At 32.5% G+C, this 22716-nt stretch overlaps 2 protein-coding genes across 3 annotated transcripts in view; one reads left to right on the plus strand and one right to left on the minus strand.

The window, feature by feature from the left end:
* Positions 1 to 22716, minus strand: part of LOC146529897 (cytochrome P450 4g15-like) — a 286682-nt gene that overhangs the window by 149584 nt on the left and 114382 nt on the right. The gene's annotated exons all lie outside the window — the stretch shown is intronic.
* Positions 6254 to 22716, plus strand: part of LOC146529903 (NADH-cytochrome b5 reductase 2) — a 165020-nt gene continuing 148557 nt past the window's right edge. The window contains exon 1 of the mRNA XM_085200662.1: positions 6254 to 6270. The gene's annotated coding sequence lies outside the window, so the exon portion shown is untranslated. The remainder of the gene's footprint in view (positions 6271 to 22716) is intronic.

Here is a 22716-nt window from a genome sequence, read left to right on the forward strand (position 1 = left end):
TGCAAGACGACATTCAACAAAGTATTTAGTATTTCCAACAATAAAAAAGTAGTTAGTACTAGCTACGTTAAAAATATACTTAACTACAAAAAAAATTGTATTTTTTTCCTATGTTTGCACATATATCCTCTTTAATATTTTGATTGGCCGTCGAACTTGTGAATTGATAGTCCAGATCAAAGCTGACCGCCGACAGACTATATCTGGACTCAAATCTTTGTCATTTGCGCTCGACTTGACTTGGCACCGAAACACAAGCGCCGCCGTTGGCAATTAACGTAAGCGAAGATCATCAATAAACATCTTTATCATTTCATCGCCTCTGACAACGGGAGTATTTAAATATCTAGGGACACACGAGTACGTATAACTTTTAAATATACCTACATACGTTCATATATTGAGTCACGCACGACGTTACAAGACATAGCCGTAGATGGACCGATTAATATTTTTATTTTTCGTCATGCAAGAACAGAGTGCCAAGAAGAAGAGACAATTATCGAATAGAAACAAAACGTATAATAAAATCTCAACATTAATATTATACTGAGGCCAGTCGTGTTGCAAGGGCACAACTGCGTGATTGTAAACGCGATAGGTTGCGGGTTCGATTTCCACTTGAGGAAATAAATATTTAATACTTTTTATTAGTTCGCTCTGGTGTCGAGGTCCACTTTTAACACCTCCAGCCCTCCACCAGGCCCACAAAAGCCTCCAGAATGCGGCGGAAAATAGAGAACGGAGTGTCATAGCACTAGGTTCCCTCTGTTCCCAGCTACATGCGGGATACAGCTTGAAGATGAAAAAACATTAATATTTAATTCTGTTGAGCAAGTCACGATTCAAGTAGTTAAAAGCTATAGTGTCATGATAGAATACGGTTTTAAGGCTCGCCAGACCAATTATGACCATTTAAATGGTCGATACGTACTCGTATGATGAACCGCCCGCTCGGACGTCAAGCCTTATACAGCAATCGGAAGTTGGATCTTTGCCGGCACTTTGATTCTGTTTTCTTGATAATTTAGAATCCTATATCTTATAAAACAAAGTCGCTTTTTGTGTCTGTCTGAACTTTCTAACTCTTCTTCTTCTAAACCACCCAACGGATTTGGATACGGTTTTCACCATTAGGTTGAGTATTTCTCAGGGAAGGTTTATATATAACTTATTATTTGTACATACTTATGTAAATTAACATAAATACGATAAATGTGTATAAAGTCCTACCCGTTGAGAAACTTTCGCGCATGCGCTGCTCTAATGGTAAGTACTACATGAAAAAAATGTACCGGAGTATTGTTCCTCTTAATAAGATCTACAAAAAAGTTCCCGACAGCATATTCGTATCTTTTAAGAATAACGTGTAGTGATCATTTTTCTGTCTAAAAATAATAATTTCAATATATTTTTTATTGTGAGGGATATTTTTCCATAATGGTATTAATCCTTATCCTTTAAAATACTTTATTAATTTTCTACGTTAAACGAAGATAAAATTTGCTTTTTACAATATTTCGAAATTGCGAATAGTTTTACAGAAAAACGCATTTAATTGTTGACACATCCCGCCGTTGACACATCAGCTGTATGTTACTCAAGTTTCACTTATCCCTTACTCTCAGCATATAAATAAGTACATTAGTTACGTTGGCCATTTAATGTAGATCAAAACTGTCTTTTACTGTTTTTCATTTTAATAAGTACTTTAGAAGTTGTTACAATATCAAAAAAATCCTTGCTGCGAAACGGCTCGCCACTCGCCATGCGTCCGCCGTGCCCGCCTGCCTTACACGCATCGGTGGTTCAGTGGTAGAATGCTCGCCTGCCACGCGGGCGGCCCGGGTTCGATTCCCGGCCAATGCATTCTATTTAATTTTCCTCACAGGCAGCCACGTCGTGCTTGCTTTTCATCAGGGACAGAATACCCTCTTCAGCATTAACCACAAGCTCGAAAAAAAAAAACCCGGCTGCCTCTATAGCAACGAAGATTTAGTTAGATGCGTTTGCACGTATTGGATAATTGGAGTTAAATGTATTATTTAAGCGCGATATATTTGGTTTCACATTTTTTGTAGTAGTTATTAGTAGGTAGGTTTTTGTTTATAATTTCTTCCGTTTAAAAATAGTCATTTAACTATCTAAAAATAGTCATTTAATATTTTAATAAGTACTTGAAAAGATTAGTAGCACAGATTTAAAATTACGGTACCTACTTAAAAATCCTTGCTGTGTAAAACAATTGGAAAATCCTTATTGAAACTACGAAAATGCGGTTGCATTAGGGTTTAATTAATTTTCACATTATCTTAAGTGCTTTGCAAACATACATTACATGAATAATCCAGTAGTTACAGCGGGCGAAGCCGCAAGAGGGTCGCTAGTACTAGATATTATTGATTCGATTGTTTTCAAATTATAAAAAAAATATGTGGAAAATCAGTAATTGCGTATCAGTAATTTTTAAGTCTAATATATTAAAATTCCTTATAAATATCAAACAAATGATTAAGTAGCACAAAGTTAAGAATCATATACAATTAAATTTCTCATTGATTAGGAAGAAGTAACGCAGGGGCGTGCAACTATAAACGCGATATGTTATAGGTTCGGATCCTTCATTCGAATGTCTTAACACTAAATTCCCAGGTTCCCTCCACCTTCCCTGCTATAAGCGGGATACAGCGTGAACCTAAAAAAATACTAATTCCCCAATCGTGATATAATCGTGTTTCGAAGTCAAATAGCAAAGTCTGAAACCATCCTAATTTTCAATAAGTTCAATATTTGAATTTGGCATGGAAAATATAATTACTGCGTGACTTCAGTGACATATTTCCAAGGTTATACTGCAACTTGAAGATCCCCATCTCGCGTGATCCACTCAGTACAAATATACAGATGCAGATCGTGCGCAAAGATAGAGCTATCACGAGTGTATCACTTACTCTAACAGTGTGGGAGTATGTGTGGTACTATAAATAAAACTTATTTATTTACAAGTATTCGAGAATCAACCTACTTACTATTTAGATCTTAAATAAAAATATCACAAATATTTATAAAAGAAAAGGTTTCAATCATTACTTGGCCTAAAGAACTAGTTCTGTTAATAATATTTATGTTGTATTTGTTATATTTAAAACTAGCGACCCTCTTGCGGCTTCGCCCGCTTTAACTACTGGATTATTCATGTAATGTATGTTTGCAAAGCACTTAAGATAATGTGAAAATTAATTAAACCCTATTGCAACCCGCATTTTTGTAGTTTCAATAAGGATTTTCCAATTGTTTTACACAGCAAGGATTTTTTAGTAGGTACCGTAATTTTAAATCTGTACTACTAATCTTTTCAAGTACTTATTAAAATATATTTAAATGACTATTTTTAGATAGTTAAATGACTATTTTTAAACGGAAGAAATTATAAACGAAAACCTACCTACTACTAACTACTACAAAAAATGTGAAACCAAATATATCGCGCTTAAATAATACATTCAACTCAAAATCTTCGTTGCTATAGAGGCAGCCGGGTTTTTTTTTTTTCAAGCTTGTGGTTAATGCTGAAGGGGGTATTCTGTCCCTGATGAAAAGCAAGCACGACGTGGCTGCCTGTGAGGAAAATTAAATATAGAATGCATGGGCCGGGAATCGAACCCGGGCCCGTGGCAGGCAAGCATTCTACCACTGAACCACCGATGCGTGTAAGGCAAGTGGGCACGGCGGACGCATGGCGAGTGGCGAGCCGTATCGCAGCAAGGATTTTTTTGATATTGTAACAACTTCTAAAGTACTTATTAAAATGAAAAACAGTAAAAGACAGTTTTGGTCTACATTAAATGGCCAACGTAACTAATGTACTTATTTATATGCTGAGACTAAGGGATAAGTGAAACTTGAGTAACATACATCTGATGTGTCAACGGCGGGATGTGTCAACAATTAAATGCGTTTTTCTGTAAAACTATTCGCAATTTCGAAATATTTTAAAAAGCAAATTTTATCTTCGTTTAACGTAGAAAATTAATAAAGTATTTTAAAGGATAAGGATTAATACCATTATGGAAAAATATCCCTCACAATAAAAAATATATAGAAATTATTATTTTTAGACAGAAAAATGATCACTACACGTTATTCTTAAAAGATACGAATATGCTCTCGCGGACTTTTTTGTAGATCTTATTAAGAGGAACAATACTACAGTACATTTTTTTCATGTAGTACTTACCATTAGAGCAGCGCATGCGCGAAAGTGTCTCAACGGGTAGGACTTTATACACATTTATCGTATTTATGATAATTTACATAAGAATGTACAAATAATAAACTATATATAAACCTTCTACGAAAAACACTCGACTTAATGGTGAAGACCGCATAAAAATCCGTTGGGTGGTTTAGAAGAAGAAGAGTTAGAAACAACAGACAGACACGAAAAGCGACTTTGTTTTATAAGATATAGGATAGGATAGGATGCAGAACGTAGAAATAAAATTATTAAATATTTCATTTCCTCGATTGGAAATCGAACCCACAACCAGTTGCGTTTACATTTCTAACTCAGTACTAAAATATATGTATTATTATATAATCAGCCTGAAAATCAGATACGCTAGTATACATTGTAGAGTATTACGTACGGCCACGAGGACGCCGCGAGCTGGCACTCCTCCCCCCATTGTACTGGACAATGCGTTGTTACATCTCGCACTAAGTGACCAGAGTGTCCATTTTATGAAAGAGGGTGTTTTTCAATAAATGTTTAATAGAAATTATTAAAGGATACAATCAACTGGTATTCTACTATCAGCGCACTAATTTATCGTTTGAGATTTGTTTTTTTTACATAAAAATGTGTTTTTTTTTTCAAATGTATAATTGAACTGATTTTAGAAATCATGATTGCATTTTAGGGTTTATTTTTGTTTTTTGTAAGTTTGTCTTAACTCAAATATTACCAATAAATATTTTGACCAATAAATATATATGATATAATAGATTTTAGAAAGACCAAAAACTTACATAATTTCATCAATTAATTAGTCTAACCGTGAGTCATAGCGAAACACTTACATAAAAATACTAATTTTAATGAATCGTATCTACTTTAGAAAAAAACACAAAATCAAAAATTTATAATACTAGTCTAAAAAATTAGTTTTGAAGGTATCAGATGTCAATCACCTTGTATGTCAGATATCTTTAAAAAGCAAACTCGGATAAGACTGAAAATGGACTTCAATAAAATTAATATAAATGAAGAAAAAACATCAGGAAATATCAATTAACTAGTAAATGGTCATCATGAATTAATTTAATAATTTGCTTATATCAATACAATTATCATAACAAGTTTTCTAATATTGTTACTTCAAATGCAAAACGTTAAATGCTGCGTGATGTCGAAAGTTTAGCGCCTCATTAGCGCGAACACGAGCTACTTTATTGATATTAACTGACGTTGTATCGTCCTACATGAAAGGAGTACTCGTTTTAGATAAGAATCAAAAGATAGATAGTGCTTGACAGAATAGATACATAAGAAACTTCTAGTTAGTGTGTCTAGAAGATGAAAATTTTAACAGTAAATTGATAAAAGCAATTTTCAATTTAGTATTTGATTTGTTTCGCTAGCAATGCTACAAGAAATTAATTATAATAATCAATAACAGAGTAGACAGTGGGAACCTATTGTCTTACCACCAGGTTCCCTCCAGCTACCCTGCTGAATGTGTGATACAATCTGAAATTGAAAAAAAAAACAGTAATATAGAAAATCTATAAACAAAAACATAATACATTTCCACTTGTACCACACACAAAGGCCATAGCTTACGCACATTTATAAAAACAATAATAAGAGTTTGCTTTTGGCATATTGTATTGACATGAGATAAATATTTGCGAGATTACGTCGTGTCGAGATCGCGGGCAAGATGCGCCTTGCTTTAGGGTACGACCAATATGCCTGGATTTATTATGGATAAAACAATATCTTAGTTAAAATGAATCTTTACTGTATTGTAAATTCATATGTGATATATGATTATTATATTTACATGTAAATAAACTTTTTTTTGTTTAAATCAATTGTCTCAAAAAGTATGCTAAAAAAGCGTATGTTGTTGTGTAAATAAATCCTTATTCATTTTAGCTATTTAATCAACAAGCCTACTTACGGAGACGTAAATTACCTACTTTAATAATAATTCAAATCGATATTTTCATTAAAAATTGTGACGAATGTAATAAAATAAAAATTGTCGAATTAATTAATTTTTAATTAAATACGTTTATAATTATTATTCTATTATTAATAGAAATTACGATAACATAACCCCAAAATCACATTAGAAATCATTATACGTATAAAAAAAAAAAACAGTCGAATTGATAACCTCCTTTTCTTACAGAAATCGGTTAAAAATGTATCTTAACTTTATTTCTTAAAAAAAGCTACTTCATTTTGAACTTAATAATTATAAACAACACAAAAAAGAAGACATTTTAAAAATATGCCATGAAAAAATAGAAGACTTAATGAAAACAGATTTCGAGCTCACCTTGCAATTGCAATACGAAGTAATAACTAACCATATTAAAAGTCATAGCGATACGCCTACATGAAAGATACAAATTTTAATGAATCGCAATCCACAGAAAAAAGAAACAACATCGAAAATTATTAATACACGTGGTTTTTAATAGATACGAGTTTTTAAATTTTTGCTTTTTTTATTAATTATCAGTGTTTTTTTTTATTGTGTATTGGAATGTAGTGAGCGCCACCTAAAAAAGCCTAATTTAATTTAAGAGGTAGGCCGCGTTTCTTAATCATAGGTTTACTTTAAATTATATGGTCCAGTAATAGCTTCTGAACAATCAGCAATTCTTTATATTTGCTATCATTTTTTATATAGACAAAAAATATTCGCCCACAAAATTATTACTGTAAAGCTTAAGCTTAGTCTTTAAGATGCACGTAAATATAATAAGTTGTTATACTATTTTTTTAGGTAGTTTTTATAGTTTAGGTAATTTTTGCTATTATTATTCTAGTCTAAAATCCAAAATGCTCTAAGCCTAGAATCTAGTAAAAAAACATAGTAGAGCTTATTTCGAAAATCATTGTAAGAAATTTGATATCAGATTAACGTGGTTATTTTTATACTATATTTATCTTCCCCAAGTATCGAAATAACAATTTTTATATAAATTACAAGGGGCTACCTACAGATATGATTTCCTCATTAAAATCCAATGACTCTGCAAAAAAAATCTACGAATGTTATAAATCGTGGGTTATGATCAGGACATAGTATCGATAGGCACGTACGGTGAATATAGAATACACAAAAGTGGTGTACGCCGTCAGCACACGTCGACCAAATTACAGGGGTCTTTACAAAACTTAGCACTTCTTAGGTGTTAAAATTGCCATAATTTTCAGAAGCGGTGTTCACCACGCCTCCTTTGGTTATTTAGAAAGCCGCCTTTTTGCCCATTTCGAAAAATTTCAAACTCAATTTTTTTTAATGATTTGTAGCCACAACCGATATTCCAAATTGGATGATCGGAAACAAAACCCCGATTGATCGTGTGAAAATTATTTCAAAATGTACAATGGACCTGGCCTCTTGGTTAAACAGTCATATATTCGTACGTATAATGTGAGATTTAAATGTAGTTTTACTATATAATAAAATTCTACACAATTCTAAAGTTCGGCAACAGTTTCACCTACAAAAATTGTACTAACTGTATAATTAACCTATTTTGAAGTAACTTTTATTTATGAAACTGTATTTGGCGATAAAGAAAGTTTATTATTTCACTATAATATGCATGTACATATATTATACAAAATGCATTATATATTACTCTATAAATTTAAAAATATGTATAAAGCTTGAAATATTTTAAAACATAACTTTTTTAAAATAAATTTAGTTATACTATAAATAAGTCTAATTTGAACACAATACAAAATAACTAATGCATAATTCGATTCAAATTCATCAAATTGTATAATTGTGATTAATAAGTATTGTATAATAGCTAGTTATGTCTGTTATTAATAGAGTCATTCAGAGTTCTATGATACGATTAGTTTCGCTCTCGTAACACAGAGATTTCTAACAATTGGTCCACATTAGTGTGACCGACATCATATGTTATCGTTGTTGTCAAAAGCTTATGATATAAGAAACATATTTTAATCAGTACGTTGTTTTTATTTTAAATATTTCAAATTTCTTATTATAAGAAATCGTCTTTCTTTTCAGCTTCATAAGAATATTTATTAAAAATAAGTTTTTTTAGTTCTAATTATAGTACCTACTTCACAAAGATGAGGTAAATGCGTTTAACATCAAAGCAAGGAAAGAAGCGGACTTTCTCAAACACATTTTTTACACTACTTGCTTAGTCATTAATGAGCCTTGTAAAATCACCTATGATGAAGTTTTGTCGCTAAATCGACTATTTTACGGCGAATTACCAATTCTTTTGTAACGTTTAAAATATTTAAACTGCTTGCGTTTCAAGGAGGCAAAATTAAATGTTTTCAATAGTAAACCGATCGTGAAATTGCATGTATTTGAAGTGTGTCGACAGGACAAGTGTGGCGACAACAACTGAACGCATCTCTGTTGTCCGCTACCATAAATTGTGCAAAAAGGGTTCTACCTGCAACTTGTATGTATGGAAACAAAACTTCTAAATCGAAATCTTCCTTGCATCATACATCTACGACGTCATTCTTCGGATATGTACACACGATCGTCTCGCTACATTACACAATATGCACAATAGTCCACAATGGTCCACGTCAAATCTTCTTAAGGACCTACCGTTTTTTTTGGTCATGTTTAATTTTGTTGAGCGTCGAAGTCAACAAGGTGGACTTTTAGGGCTATCGGCAAACTGCTAAACAATATTGCGTCACGGTCAATAGAGCACGGTCCGTGTTTTTTTTTCATGTATTTTTTTCATCAATTTCCCTTTGTGTTGTGGTTATAGTTATTAGTTTACCCGTTCTAAATTAAGCATCCGAAAGGTTTGTGGATAAGCGGATTTTGGAACGTATTGTTGGGATTAGGGTAAAGAAAATAACGAGGAAGTGGAATAAATAAGCTTATCATCTATGTATTTTCTTAGAATATATAACTTTAAAAAACTACTAACAGAATTCACTCATTAATATTTTTAATTAATATTTTCACTTCTTCGTTCTGGCTACAAAGAAAAGCGGGGCATTAAGTTCCGTCACTCAACACGCAATGCTTCAAAAAATCGGCGGAGAGTGTTTTAGTACTAGACTTCCGCTGTCTACAATGCTATAAGAAGGATACAGAGTGGAGCTGATAAAAAAACTGACATACGGAAACCAAACAAGATTGAAGTACACATAAATATTGTCATTATAACATTTACAAATAGCTTTAAAACGTAATAATTTGAAACGTTTGAGGGTATCTATTTACTCTTTGTAAAATGTCAATAATTTATGCCACTTCTTACGCCGCATACATTTACTATCACGCCTTCGTTTTATACGCCGAAGCCCGTGCCATTATCGACACTCGTACGCGACACAAAAGGCGTCGTAAATTTTGTATAACACTGTAGAATTCCAATAACACTATATTTAGGAAGGAAATAAATGGCGGACCAATTATTCACAACGCATTCGTCCGGAAGTGTACAAATTTTATCGTTCTGTCTATACAACGGTCCGCTGGCTTTAGACAAATACGAAAGGCACGAAACGCTCTCCGTAGTACTTAAGTCGAGAAGAATAGAAGATTACGACGAAATCCTGTTATTGTTTGTTTTCTTTACTATAATTCAATTGTATGTAACAGCTTTTCTACAGCGTCGCTGTGCCAACTAACTCACGTATCGAAGAACTAGACAAAAAAATATTTTTGCAAGAAATGCTCCCTCAGAGCAGCATGTAATCCTAAATGGAGAAGAAGTAAAAAACTAACACCAACCACAAATTCGTTTTCGTGTGAAATGTAACAGGCCAATTCCGGATTTTTTTCTGATTCGGTCGATTCAGATTCTAAATTGGATATAAGGTTGCATGTTTTGATCGTGATCATTATCGGTGTGAAATATAATGAGGGAACAAAGCGAACATCACTTAAGTATGTGTTAAAAAATTGTGTGCAAGCATTCATTGGTCTACTATTTCTAACTTCGAAAAAGAGAAAGACATTTTGGAAAAAAAAATATCAAAATCGTTTCACCCACTCAAAAATTATGAGGTAACAAACATAAAAAAAAAGAAAAAAAAATACAGTCGAATTGATAACCTCCTTTTCTTACAGAAGTCGGTTAAAAAATATCATTAATATAAACTAAAATCTCATCACTAATTATTAATAATAATAACACATATCCGATTTCACTAAAAATATTATTTGGAAAAAAATATTTTTTATTAACTAAAATCTCCTCACTCACTATTAATAATAATAACAGACATCGATTTAACAATAAAAGACATAAGTATCGAATTCATTGATACGTAAGTAACTCGATTCATTTTTCATCCTATCGACGAGTCGAGTAAATTAAACTTAGAGATAGTAACTAAAAGCATCGGCTTCTGTATCTTAGGAGAGGCGTCATATTTATCAAATTTAATTATATGAACGATCGGTACTGGAAGAAGTCGAGTGATAAGCACCACTCTAAGTAATTCGTTTCTGGTCCAGTTTTTGAAGTAAAAACGCTAGTACCTACCTACTACCTACTTGCAGAGATATGATAAAACTATATATAAGATAGCATAATATGTATACTTGGTATATATTTTTTTTAGTTTCTTGTTATATCTTGGACATAGCAGAGTGGGTAGAGGGAACCTAGTGGTAAGACACTCTCTTCCCATTAAGACACGTCCGTTCTCCACTTTCCGCCAAATTCCCGAGGCATTGCATCCTTAGTGGTGGAACTCCAAGCTCTCTGCTTCGTTACTAGAGCGAGGAAATGAAAATAGAATTTTATTCCCACGATTGGGAATCTAACCAGAGGAATCACAGAAATCAAAAGTAGTAATCTAATTGATTCTACACATTTTTTTTTATTTTCATCAACAGAGATTGCCTTCGCTCTTTTGTTTGTCATTAGATAAAATTAAATTTTAAGACACACAAATATACTTCGATATAACTGGCTTTCAAAAAAACATAGTAAGGTAAGCATTTTATCAGCCTATGTAAAGTAAACCATACTAAAACATTTGACACATTAATCGTATAAGTTAAATTTAATTGGTGTCTTCTTCAGTTCTTCATCTAACGCAATTAACAAAATGGAATGGGAACCTGGGACCGTACGTTCTGATTGATGACATCATTTCGATTCCAACTAATTGCATATCGGAATCATTATTTTAATCACATTAAAGACATACGACTATTATCTATTTATATATTATTCAAAAAGTAAATAAAAAGTAAGTAAATACATTTAGTGATGTGATTATATTAAACAAGAATAAAATTTATTCCGATAACTTTCCAATTTAGATAATTGTTAAATATTTCTTACAATAGGCCAAATCGAGGCCGAGGCCGGCATAAGGGTATGACTGTAAACGCGACGTGTATGGGTTCAATTTCTACTCGAATGAATTATTACTTATTAATATTTTCATTTCTACGTTCTGTAACTAAGACGCGTCTGTACGTTCCGCCACTCAACTCTCAATGCCTAAAAAATCTGCAAAAAGTTGATAACGGATGTTTTAACACTAGGTTCCCTCATCCTACCCTGCTATATGCGAAATACAGGGTGAACCTCTTATACTAAGCTCCGAGATTTAAACTACTAAGCTTGCGGACTAATGATTGTCCTCGTGAATGTCTTTTCCAGCCACATCAAACGAAGGGCCGACAATGCGCCTGCGCCGCACCGAACGCGTGTCTATAATCTCTATTGATATAACGGACCCTAAGAAACCATAGAGGCACCTTACATATATTTTTTGCCGCATACTCCTTATGAAATCCTTATAAAACGGTACACTTTTTGTATCCTTTAAATATTAGGGAGCAGTAATGCACTGTGCCGTTATTACAAACAAAGCGTCTCACAGTGTTACAGTTCTTCGACATAACTGTATCAGCTCGTTCCCGATCCTCTCAAGGGTCACGGGACGCTTAAAGGTGGAAGGAAGTAATACATTTTGCTCACTGATCAACATTATGTTATTGAATTACTTTTAAATATTAAATTTAGGACTGTTTGCAGTGCGTGTGCATCTGCCACCTTCAATACGTGTTTTTTTTTGCCCAGCAGATATTACAGAGGACCTTTTGCTAGTATATGTGGGCGCTTAATTACGGTGCACTTTTATAAAGATAAAGTAATATAATCCTCTTGTAAACAATTGTGAATTTTAACGTAGCAAGGTGATGGCAGTCTTTTGAGTTGAGACTACTAAAGTTTATATAGAAGGTCTTATTTCAGTCAAAATTGTGACTCCAGGTGAAATATTTTGGCACGTTCCTTGATTATATATGAAACTTACTATCCCGATAAACACCTTGCCTGACATCAGAAAGATGCATCAGATTGTATGCACACGAGATACTAGGATTCGTAACGCAGATGTAGAAGGGTTTTTATGAATTGTTATGATTTCAATAGATGGTCCGCAAGGTGTACTTGACTTTCTATAGCGGCGTGCGCCAAATGCTTTTAATAGGCAGCGATGTTGTTCAACCTGAAATTGTCTCGATATTCTGGTTCAATTCTTAATGATACTGATTGAAATTGCTCACGTGTGGAACGGGCGGTAGTCGAAATACTCATATAATTAATATAAAGTAATTCAAACCAGTATGCTTTAATGTGACCAATAAAACATGTGTGTTGAATATCACATTCTAAGATCTTCGAAATATTTTATACAATAATAAATGTAATATGTTCGAAAACGATTTAACGGATTCATTAGGTCAAAAGATGCACACATTAAAATTAAAACACGAAATCGTTCCGTCGGCGAGTGTTGCATTTCGTAACGGCGTAACGGAGGAGGGACGGAGGTAGAAAGAGACTCGTACAGCGAGAGCATTTATATCACTCCATATTTTGACTAGAACTTCTTACGTTTCCCATGCTCTGCCGCAAATTAACATTTAAATGTAATAAACTACTGCTTTCGTTTTCCAGCTACGCTAAAGTAGAGGCAAGTCAAGGATTTTATTATCTTACTTTTATGAAGGTACTTTATGGTTAATACTGTCAATTAAGATTTCTTCGTTTTTATTGAAAGGGAATAATTAAAGTAGCTCTTAGTGTTATAAGCAAAGTAGCAATTATTTTTCTTCTGATAATTTTTATATTTCAATATGATCGTATAATAGAATTAAGTAAATGTGTATAATACAAGTTGAGGCCAGTTGTACTGCAGTGGCATAAGCGTGTGACTGAAAACGCGTCAGGTTATGGGTTTGATTCCCACTCGAGGAAGTTAGTAGTTATTTATTTTTTGGTTGACTTCTGTCAATCAACACGCAATGCCTTGTAAATTCAGCGGAAATTAGGGAGCGGTGTGTTTTAACACTAGGTTTCCTCTGCCTACCCTATTAAATTCGGGATAACTGAAAAAAGAAAAAATATATATAAGTAACTGTGATTTTATTGAAGCATATTAATCGTTTTCATATTTTTTGCCACTACGTACTCGAACACTATACCTCCATCCAATCTTTGGACGTTTTGATATTGATGAATTGGCAAACATCGGTCCGTCGGCATCACTCAAAGGGAGGCAGATGACATATCCGTTGCACAATGCTATCTCATAAAGGGGTTGAGTGCATGCCAATGCAATTCATAAGGGCACTTCACGGTCAATAAGTAACTTAACACTCGCCAAAAATACTTCTCGATTTCAGCACGTGTGTGTTGATATGGCGTTTGTGGGTATTTGTAAATGATTGATTGTATTGCTCTAATTATATAAATGAAGTATTGCTAGGATACAAAATTCTTATAACATTTTACTTATTCTCTGCTTATTTCTTAAGCCCGTTTGTGGCTGGTAAGGCAAAGTGCACCTCTTGACACTAGCCAAGACTCTCAACCCCTCACTTTATCTTGCCGGAGTATGGCAATAAAAATAATTCTTTCTTTCATCGGGGATTGAACCCACAATCCTCACGCTTACAGTTCCATGCTGTCCTACTGCATCATGACACGGCATTTACTTGTAAATATTAATATTAAATTTACCAATGGAAATAAATATATTAAATCAGAGAATATTTTAAAATTACTTATGCATGTACAATATACATATAAGTACAATAATACTATTATAACGAGAGATGTACTGAATAATTTTGCTAAATATTATTAGCGTGGGCAAAATATACCTTAATAAGCCAACAGTTGGGTAAAATAAACCTAAGCAAACATTGCAGTTTGCCCACTGGCGCCTGTAACACGATAGGTGCTTGACCAAAAATGGGCGCATGCGCAAATATTGGCGCAAAAAAATACATTGTAGCAAATCCAGATTTTGTGTATATTTGTTTGATGTGCATTTAACATTTATACATGCATGTGCTGGGCAGAGAAAATGTAATGTTAAGACACTCCCTTTCGAATTCTTTAGACACTGCTTGTCAAGTAGCATAACTCGCGCTTTGCTTCAACACCACATCGAAGAAAATGAAAATATTAAATATTTCATTTCTTTGAATGGGAATCGAACCCACAACCTTTCTCGTTTACAGTCAGACTTTGGGCCGCAATTCAATAACATCGTTTAAATTTCACAGAAAATTAAACTCCACAGCTTCTAATAAACTCCTAAATACAATAATAATAAAAAGTGTCATGGAAGGCAGTACTCAAGTCTGGTATTAAAATTCATAAACTTGTTTACGGAATTATGTTCAATTGAAAGACATATTTGCATGCATTGAATACTTATTCCAGTGATATAGAAGTAAATACGTAGCGAGGTATCTTAATCGTAAAAGAAGATTAAGCCTTTAAATTATTATATGAAACCGCATAAACATTATAATTGAGTTTTGAACTTATCTTCATAACGAATATAATTTCTTTGATTTTCTCATACAATATAGCGCATTGAAATCAAACGGCCATCTACTTTTTAATTACTATTTCTGTACGCTGTTTTTATGCAGATTTTTTCAATTTCTCGCTTTTATATAGTCTATATCTATAGTATAGATATAGACTAGTAGTCTATCGTCTATAGTATCTTAATGGCAATACACTCCGTTCTCTACATTTCGCGTTCAGTGGTGGAAAATCATATTGTCTTACCAGAGCAAGCCAATGAAAATAAAATTAAATTCACAACCATCTCGCTGACAGCCAGACATTGGTCTCTGTTCCACAATGGTCTAATATAGATACAGTTACCATTGAATCTAAATATAATTACAAAATTTATTTCCAAAAAAAAAAAAACATAAAAAGCTTACTGTTTTATTTCTACAATTACTTAATCAAATTAATTCCATTATTAAATTAAAGAAAATGGCAACACAGTTATTTTCAAAACATATACAGCGCTAACAACAAAGCTGTTGCCCAAGCTGTAAATACAATCCTTGTCCCATGCACGTATTGAGAGAGTCAGGTACAAATTACTGAGACGGGGCTCGATCACTCGAGATCGTGGTCGGCGATAAAACGACACCGTCATGATAAAGACATAATTTAGTCAGAACAAAAAGAATGGGATAGACGAACGGTCTTGCCTCCGCGTTTTAATTAATGATGTCAACCGACGATTGAAATGTCCTGTGGTTGATGTGTATACGATATTTCGTTTGGTGTTTTTTTTTTGTTGTAAATGTTTGGTTGCCAAATTCATAATAAATTAAGAGTGAAGCTATTCTGATATATTTTTTTTTGTCATATTTGCTTTAAAAAATATTAATTAGCTGCTAATTAATATTGTAATAAATCAAAGCAATTTGTCACTTTAACCTGTAGAATCTGTTAATAACATAAAAAAAAAAAGTAAGACTGACTAAAGTTGTTTTGTAATGTTTATTTGTTACTGTTCTATAACAAATTATATTTGTAACAGTAGTATAATTTAATAATAATAGAATAAGCAGAGGGAGCTGAAGGAGGGAGGGAATAATAGTAGTGTAAGACACTCCCCTCCAAGCAACGCCCAATTTTCGAAACAATTCGTGTGGAGTCGCGAATCTCGCTTTGTCTTATTACCAAACCATATTAAAGTAATTTATTCCCTCAAATGGAAATCGAATCCAATACGTCGCTTTTACAACCAGACATCGTACCGCTGCCCCACTACCGCAATAAGAAAAAAAAGAAAATAATTATTTTCTAAGAGTTTTTTTATTAAATAATAAGAAACAGAAAATAATAATATAACTTAACTTAACTGTAGATATAAGTACTAACCCTTTGTCGGTATAGCAAAGTGATGTATATACTCTTTACTTATTATGTTTAACCAATGTAGCGTACCAACTTCCTGTGGCCGATTGAGATGCATTTCAGACCCGGAAACGTCTTTGTCGAGCTCGTTGCAAAAAGGAAAGGATGCGATCGTAACTAAGTCTTATAGAATATTGACGTGCATGTAATTAAATGAATCGTATAATGGATGTATGTACTTAATAAGCATAAATAATTATTTGTTTTTTTTTTTCAGTTTCACGGTGTATCCCGCACATAGCAGGGTAGGCAAAGGGAACCTAGTGTTAAGATTTCGAATATCGAAAACTGTATTTGGCATAAACTACAATTAATATTTAAAATTTTTCTTTGACCCCCACGTGTTTTTATGGCGTAAACTCATATAATCTATAAAAGTTAAATATTATCAGGATGTGGTCATAAACTAGTTTGTGATCTAAATCTTAGCGGGACACTGCGCCCACCCAAAGGTGTGGACAGCGGGAAGATGAAACATATATCCCTCTTTACTAACTGACATTAATTCTCCTGAATGTGTTATTTGTTTAGACTCCTTTTGACACTGCCGCTAAAAATTAGATATTTACGATTATTTCTAATATATCGTTCGATATTTATTGGATAGAGGTATTCTGGTAATGGTAATATAACCACACAAAGAGCTTTGTGATTTAAAATTAAACTATTGCTATATTTTAAAAGTACTGCAGATTGTACAGAGTAAAATTAACAATTCTTAAAAAAAAAAACAATTAAAACCATTCAAATCCATTGAAATAAACAAATAACTCGCTCACAATTTGAAAAGACGAAGACGATTCTTGTAAATCTATCTCCGATAACAATCTTGATGTACGAACGGATGCAAAACGGGAAGCTCTCTGGATCACAATTTGATTTAAGGAAATACAAAATGGCTGAAGCTTAAAAGCTATATGCACACGATGTATTGAAAGTTAAAAAATAATTATTAAAATATTCTAATTTAATTTACGTATCTAGTTAATTAATAAGTAAGCATTTCTTTTAAATTTGCATATTTTGAGTGGCCAAACCCAAAGCCGCGTTTTGTCTTGCGTAAATGGAAATATTTCATTCCCCGAGTGGGATCGAACCGGCAACCGTCGCGTTTACTGTCAGATATTGTCACTGCGGCGCGACTAAGCATCGTTCAGCCAATTATTAGCAATTTAGGTTATTTTGTAAAATTCAGACTTAATTAATAGTTTCCGGTAGTCTCTAAAATCTACTTTGTTTTTCATCTCTCTCGTATAAAAATCACGATAAAAAATAGGTGATCGTATTATTTTTTCAGTAATATTTATTGTGCGAGTGTGTCTTCAGCTTTACTCTGGCATAGCTTCTAATATTCAGACGATTTGCTTATCAGCTGAGATATGAGCACGTACTGTAAAAGGAGTTCAATAAAATTTGGATAACAATAAGTAATTTACAAACCAAAACAATATCAATAAATAATGCCTTATCAACTAAGTCTATCTGTTCGTCATTTTATAATAAAAACCTGTAGTTTTGATAGTGATCCCTAACAGTTATATATCTAGAGATGGCAGTTTCTTATTTAAATTTTAAATTTCCATAGCTAATCTAATTTCAACTAAACGGCCTTTGGTGTATATTCATCATTTTAGAAGTTAGTTCTCGCTTCATAAATAAATAAACACACAGGGAGTCCAACTGTAACAAATACAATTTATAGAGGTCTAATATGAACAAGGGCAACGTCCCACTGCGACGATCGAAAAGATCTATCTGGTAATGCAAATTTATCTAAAAAAAAGTTTAATTTATTAGTTTAAAAAAAATGTTTATCAAGCCGCATCAAAATATTTCTGTTCAATTTGTATTTTACTTAAGATATTATTTAAAAGCAGAAACAAGTCGCCAATTTAGATTGTGTGACAATACTCATATAGCATTTAACATAAATTAATACAACTATCAGTTTTGTATTATGGGTGTAGGAAGAGGGGGGACAGGGTGATCTGTGTCCACCCCAGAATAATATGGTGCCCATCCCAAAAATTTAGCTCTGAAAAATAAAAAAAATAACGTTTACACGAACATAACTGTTTAAAAATAAAGGCCTGTTCCCTCAAAAAATATCTTTAGATACGCTAATGTTTTTTATTCAAATTAATATATATTATTTTTAATATAACACTTAAAAATCGTTCCATCTTACCCTGATTAAAGTAAAAAACCTCTCAAAGTTAAAAACGGGACGTTACATGGCACGTGTTAGTTTTCAATTCTTGTCTCCAATAAAAACATGGCAACCCCAAAAACAATGTTTTGGCACGTCCGCTAACGACTGCCTCTCTTTCGGCAGATGTTATTTTTGGTAATAAAGGAGAAAAAATCAATTAATAACTGCCATTTGTACATAAAATTGATTACCTCTAAAGTCAGCCGTCCGACGCACCCGGGGCATCCGTGTGAACCCTGAAAATCGCTGCGTACTGTCTAATCAAAATACTATTACTCCTTCCAGTCACTCATATACGACTGGAGTAATGAGTGAAAGAGACCACAGATAGGAAGTAAATGGCGCTTCCACTCTTCGCGACCACATTTTGATTGATGAACAGAGAAAACGCCTCAAGTGAGTTAATCAAGTCCAAATTTAATTTAGGAGGAATATGAAAATACACTGGCTATTAATTATGTTTTGTTTGTTTTGGACCACCTTTTTCCTAACCTGAATTCAATAACATACTCCATAATTTCGTAAGCAAGATAAAAAGGTAATGCAATATTATACAACCACATTTGAAGGCATTACCGAAATAAAATACATTAAAACAGTACAGGTTTTGTTGCATTTTTGAAACTTAAAAACTGATATTTGCCTCAATTACGGTGTCGTTAGCCTAATACATTTTTTTGTTTCCATATACTTCATACATCTGATGTGGAGACTTAGAAATATAAATTATTTTTATTTCTGTGTCTGTGTTATATTAGTGTCGATGATGGATAAGTGAAAGTCCACTTACGAGTTTATTCAACACTACCTGTACATACAGTGTTAATACAAATAGTAAAACACAATTCAACACGGCACAGTGAAACACGAACAAATATATTACGGAACACAAAAATTTGGGAATTTGAGAAAAAAAATATTCAATTTTAATTTTTTTTTATGTTTTTTTTTTATTTTTTGTTTTTATTATTTTTTAATTTGGCAAAAGAACGTATATACGCGTACCGAGTGGCAAGCATCGACTCCAGTTATAAAATATACCGTTGACAAGGGGTTAGGCATAGATGTTAAGACACCTTACCGGTTTGGTCGACGGCAACAAGCGCTTCATATGAATCAACCAAATACGAATACGTAATATAAAGTATATAAATTAGGATATCGAAATATATAAATGACACATATTAAATAAACTATAAATATAAATAATAGTTCCCTACATTTCATTTTTAATTGTAAACATTTAAAGTTTTTCAAAAAGTTACATACTGAAGTGTTTATTTTCCTAACCAAACGAATGGATCAAAAATGATCCAATCTACTAGTAACCACAAAAAACAATATCTATTCAGTATTCACTCATTCTATTTCAGAAGTAGAATAAATCTATAACAAGAATATATTCGTAGTAACGGCAGAAGTTATAACTAAATAGAATTAGAGTAACATCAGGTTTATAGTTATTTTTATTGAAATTGCGGGTAAAAGCTAGTATTTTATTTTTATTTTAGTGACCGTTTTTTCCATCTACGTCAAAAAGTTCTAGAGCATGAATGTATTTACACACATAATATATTGTATGTAGCACTTAGAATTTCTAATCACACTTTACAGTATGAATATAAAATAATAATAATATAGTAATAGGGTGGATACCCTAAAGTATATTTATATTATCTATATATATAAAATCGAAAGGTTACTCACTCATCACGAAATCTCAGAAACTACAAGTGCTAGGAATCTCAAAATTTGCATATGAGTTACTTATAGAACTTAGGTGCTCGCTAAGACGGGAAATTGCAATATTCGATTTCTAAGGGGTTGTTTTTGGGGTCGAAAGTTTGTATGAAACTTCGTTACTACAAATGCTAGAAGTCTCAAACTTTGCATATGGAGACAGAAATTAATAATAACATAGTTCACGCGGGTGAAACCGCGAGCGGGCCGCTAGTAATTCATAAAAAGCACAGGTTCCTAATAATTATTTAAAACCATAGTTCATATTTAAATTATATCTATATCAAAGAAACCCGCAACGTCTAATCTATTTATTTTGGCTTTTAACGCTAATATTATCTATGGAAGAACATAAATGTTTTTTTTTCACGACTTTACACGGTCATTTCAACGGCCGCGTCAAACGTTTTGTGGAAACTAAAATTAAGATAAACGTCACTAGTTAAGTCCACTTATATCTATTTGGGGCTATAAACATAATAATTTTAATCACTGGCCCTATTTTATCTTTCCTGTATAAATTCTTTTAAAGGACCGGCTTTGTATGTTATTTTTATATTTAATGGAATATTAATTTTTAATATGATTTTTTATATTTTCTAACTTATTTATGAACTTTTCCTACCTACATGTGAAATACTCAAGTGATAAGCACAGTTTCTAATTTCGTAAAAGAATTATAAGAAGTCTTATAAACCAAACGCATCGTCCCATAAAGTCCCCGCACAAAATCCCATATATTAGATTTCAACGCGGCCTAAGCTGCCATTTTATTTTGGCAACAGATTAAATTTATTATTTTAGAAATTACTTTATATTTCCAAAAAAAAGAATAAAATAGTGATTGTATTAAGCTACAAGACTCAATTTTAAATGTATAGTTTAAAATATTTATATTTTATTTTTTAAAAGAAACAATATTCTTCGGCTCCATTCATTCTTTGTTCTCTAATGCCAGTCATCGGTCATCATTTGAAAATTACGCATAAATAAATAGATTATAAAGCAAATTGAATATCTTCTAAAGTGGTCCTCAACGTGTAATGACACCGGTACCCTTTAAATTAGTATACAGAAAAAAAGGTTTGTTTATACAGACAGCTATACAACGTTGATAGGGTTCAGCATAACTTTTTAATTTTATTATGTCTTTTATAATATGGAAATAACACCAAAGTAAAATAAAGAAGTCAATACTGACTGTAACACTTGATAGTTGTGGGTTCAAATTCCACCCAGGATTCCCTCATTGCCTAGACGCAATAGTTTCAAACGAGCAAAACCTCTTCGGGTGTGTGCCTATTTTCTTCACATCCCTACAGACAAAGGCAACCAAATAATCCCTTAACTTAACTTACCGTAAAATAATCAGTGCTGGTTTTAGCACTACCACCGCTCTGGGCGAGATTTTTGAGGTACATTTAACAAGCACAAAGTGATACAAATCCGTACAAAAAACCTACAAAGAATAACTAAATAGTTAGTTACACAAAAAGTAAGCACTCATTTGATGAAACTAATTAAATGTCTTTCAGTTTTCTATAAGCGAATAAATTTAGCAGACGAAATATTAGGAAATTTAGGTTATCAAAATCGATATTACGAAAATTATTTCTTAATGAACAGGATATTTTTATCGATTATTGATATTACCTATTAATTATAATGCCTATAAATTAATCCAACCATACACTAACCTAGAGCCATTACCGATAATCATATTTTCAAATTAAAGAAAAAATAATTACTCAAAAATGTCACATTATATAAGAATTAAATATAAAATAATATTGTAATATAATATATCTTATCTATCTATCATAAATTTTTCAATATAATAAAACTTTAAAACGTGACCAAATTTAAGATTTCATACAAAAAAAAACAACAATTCAATTGTCACTCAAAAGATATATTAAAAACGACAACGACGCTTAAAGAGTTTCACTCCAACATCAACCACAAGCGTATCTGGAACGAAGTGACATAATATTCGATATCAGCATATTCGGTGATGCTATCTCAAATGTTCGATCAAACTTGCTACTTAAGTATATCAAATAGGCAGATGTGTCGGTCGTTATCTCTGGTTGCGTGGGTGGACGGCACGCGACAAGTAAGCAGTGGGTTCACAATGTACCCCATTGTGTTACCCCACTCGCCGCTAACACTTCCTTGTTTATATTTGCATAGAAGTAATCTTAAGTGGGCTCTTTCTTGTCATTTTATATTGTGGTCAGTTTCAATTTTTGACGTAAAAAATTATATTAATG

The sequence above is a fragment of the Heliconius melpomene genome, chromosome 17 (assembly GCF_056956725.1).
Source record: "Heliconius melpomene rosina isolate 202511_hmr_F chromosome 17, ASM5695672v1, whole genome shotgun sequence".
In the NCBI taxonomy this organism is placed as follows: domain Eukaryota; kingdom Metazoa; phylum Arthropoda; class Insecta; order Lepidoptera; family Nymphalidae; genus Heliconius; species Heliconius melpomene.